The 2,932-nt window shown below is 55.2% G+C and overlaps 1 protein-coding gene across 1 annotated transcript in view; it reads right to left on the bottom strand.

The window, feature by feature from the left end:
- Positions 1-1,976: 1,976 nt before the first annotated feature.
- CHCHD5 (coiled-coil-helix-coiled-coil-helix domain containing 5) overlaps positions 1,977-2,932 on the bottom strand; it is a 17,135-nt gene continuing 16,179 nt past the window's right edge. The window contains exon 4 of the transcript XR_004841194.1: positions 1,977-2,144. The gene's annotated coding sequence lies outside the window, so the exon portion shown is untranslated. The remainder of the gene's footprint in view (positions 2,145-2,932) is intronic.

The raw sequence follows: 2,932 nt of genomic DNA, 5'->3' as shown, positions 1-2,932 counted from the left end.
AGAGCCGGGGGCCGGGCTGCCGCTTCCGCAGAGCCGTCGTCCCCGAGCTGCGACGGGGCTGCTCTGCAAGGCTTGACGCAGATTTAGGCGCCCGGGGTGTTTTCCCAGGCCTAAAGTCCAATCGATTAAGTCCATGAAAGGACGTAGAAAGCTCTCAGAGCTCCTCGGCCGCGCGGGAAAGCCAGGCACGCGGTCGCTTCGCTGCGATTCCTCGTCCCGCGGCTCCACACTTTGAAAAATCACCGAACTTCTCGGGACAGGGGAATTAATTACACACTGGGCACTCCCTGGGTGTTCTGTTATTAAAAGAAAAGCAAATTGTTAATGGTAAAAAAAAAAAAAAGAGACAGCGAAGCTGTAGGTAGAGTGGGGGAATCAAAGCACGGAGCTGTTTTTCACGGAGCGAGGAGCTCCTTGCTGTTGAGACCAGGATTTCAGGAAGCTGCAAGGAGAGGTTGGGCAGTGCTGTCGTGCCCAGGTGTAGCAGAGAAATGGAGAAATGGGATTTTTAAGGCATTGCTGCACGTGCTCCTGTCGGCCGCGTGGCCCTGGAGCCGGCCCCGGACTCCTCCTGGCAGGAAGAGTGCGGGCAGCCGGGGGATTTGGCCGCCAGCCCAGCGTCAAAGCCCTCTTGAAGGTACCCGGTGTCTTCATCCTTGCCTGGGTGGCACGTGCTGTCTCCGAGTTGGCAAACGGTGCAGATGGGCTTGGCCTCAGCTGCCAGGCTGCTGTTCCACCACCCGCAACGCCGGTCCTCTCGCCTGGCGTGTCCATCGGCGCGAAGAACCAGCTGCCAAAAAGTCTTCCCGTAGCCCCAAGCCTCTCCCACGACGCTGACTTGTGAGGAACCATCCCGCTTGCTCCCGAGCCGCCGCCTTGGCAATTCCCAAAGCTGTCCCGACTTGCAAGCCCATCTGCCCTCCTGCTACAGATGCTTTTTCCATCCGGGCGAGCAATCGCCCAGTAGGAAAATCAAATTCTATCATTTGTAAAGGTGATTAATTTGAGGGAAGCTGGGACGTGGGATATGTACCTGCGTGCACGCGCCCGCTTCTACAGGCTGGATGGTTACTGGTTCCTCTTTGCCCAGCTCTCCAGCCTGTCCAGGAGTAAATGTTGATAGCGTTAGCACAGCTCCCGTCAGGAAATCTGGAACAGAAATCGAACTCGGGTGGGATTTGGAGGAAAAAAGAGTAAGGACATGGGGAGACTTGGCCAAAAGAGAGGTGGAGGCACATGGAGAATGAGGCTCCGGCAGCGTAAGGGTCTTCCTGAAAGAGGGAGGAGGTGAGTTACAGGCACTTCGAGGTGGTGCTGCCACTGCCGAGGCCGTTCTCTTCTCCAGGAGCACGCAGAGATCTCGCCCGCGTCACTGCTCTTCCTAAATGCGCTTTTCATGACGAACCGGGGAACGCGCTTTATTTTTCGGCCCGTCCCTCGGCGTAGTTTCTGCAGGCAGCCGCTGCCAGCCATCCCACAGCCGCGTCCACAGCCCAGCCTCCCAAGCCTCCTTGTAACCCACTGCCAGCAACAACGGGGATGTATTTTGTTCCTATGGCAACCCAAACAATATTACCTTGACTTAAACGGATTCAGGCAATATTAAAACCAGCCTCTTTAGGAATTCCTGGTGTTGGAGGGGCTGAGAATTTTAATTTTGTGTAATGCGAGCTGACACCGTGTTTATGAGCTGCTTGCTGAATGTTTTCTTCAATTAGTACAAAGCAGAGCGGATTTGTTTTCGGGGCTTAGCCGGGAAGACGGGAGGGTGCGGGGCCTTGCGATGCCGAAAGCGTTATTGAGTTACGCCGCAGCGACGGTGCTTCCCTCACCTGATTGCCCTTCTCATGGAAACGGGGTGGGTGACAGCGCCTTTAAACGAGGTTCGCTAACCGCCTCGTCCCAACAGCAGCGGGAGGAATCGCCTGGGTGCCTTCCAGGTGAAGAAGTCTCCGTTCCCGGCTCTGATACCGCGTTTCCTCCTCCTGCTCCATCCCTCTGGCTGTCGGCCAGTTGGAAGCACGTCACGCTCAAAGCTTTCCTCCGCCTGCCTCGGCTAAGCGACGTTCTGGATGTGTTCTTCAAGCGACCGGTGATATCACGGTGGTCAGAAATACGAAAGGACCCAGGGGCTGCTCCAGTACCTATATGGATAAAAAATAACAGAGAAAACAGAAGTGTGAAACAAGACAGGGAGTTTTCCATCAGCGTCTTCCTAAACTATCCCGTTCCTTACTTGGGAGTTGGGTCGGGATATGGAAGCAAAGCTTCTGTTTGTCAGGTCTATGTTTTTAATGTGTCCGTCCCCAGATTTGGGGCTCTGGAGGGGGGCAACCAGCTTGGCCTGGGTGTGTTACAGGAGTAAATGTGTCTTAATGTGTCCATCCCCAGATTTGGGGCTCTGGGGGGTGGACCAGCTTGGCGTCGTGTGTTACTTGAGTAAATGTGTCTTAATGTGTCCATCCCCAGATTTGGGGCTCTGGAGGGGGGAACCAGCTTGGCCTGGGTGTGTTAAAGGAGTAAACCCATCGCTGAAAGGTACGGCAAGAGCGGCTGGGAGCTTGGGGCCAGCTTGTCTCAACGTCAGGAGGTATTTGTGTCACGACATTCGGCTACACGACAGCAGATAGCGAAGCCAGGCAGATCTTTGGGGATGGGAATTCTCCCAACGAAGATGGAAAGGAAGGTCGGTACTCGCTTTTAAACCCACGGTTGGCGTCACTAATTATAAGTGAGTTGCGAGAGGATAAAGCCATGACGAAGTCTCATTGCTGGGCATGGAATGAAGGAAGATTCAGCTCAGAAATAAGGAACAAGGAGGTACTGGCCTCCGGAAGCTCTTCCAAATGGATGTGGATAGATCCTCCTTCACTCAGAGCCTCCGGACACGGCTGGGGGGCCCCCGCTGTTTCCCCGGCCCCCCCCGACGGGC

The sequence above is a fragment of the Egretta garzetta genome, unplaced genomic scaffold, assembly GCF_000687185.1.
Source record: "Egretta garzetta isolate BGI_Z169 unplaced genomic scaffold, ASM68718v1 scaffold421, whole genome shotgun sequence".
Lineage (NCBI taxonomy): Eukaryota > Metazoa > Chordata > Aves > Pelecaniformes > Ardeidae > Egretta > Egretta garzetta.
This window is presented reverse-complemented; position numbering and strand designations above follow the sequence as displayed.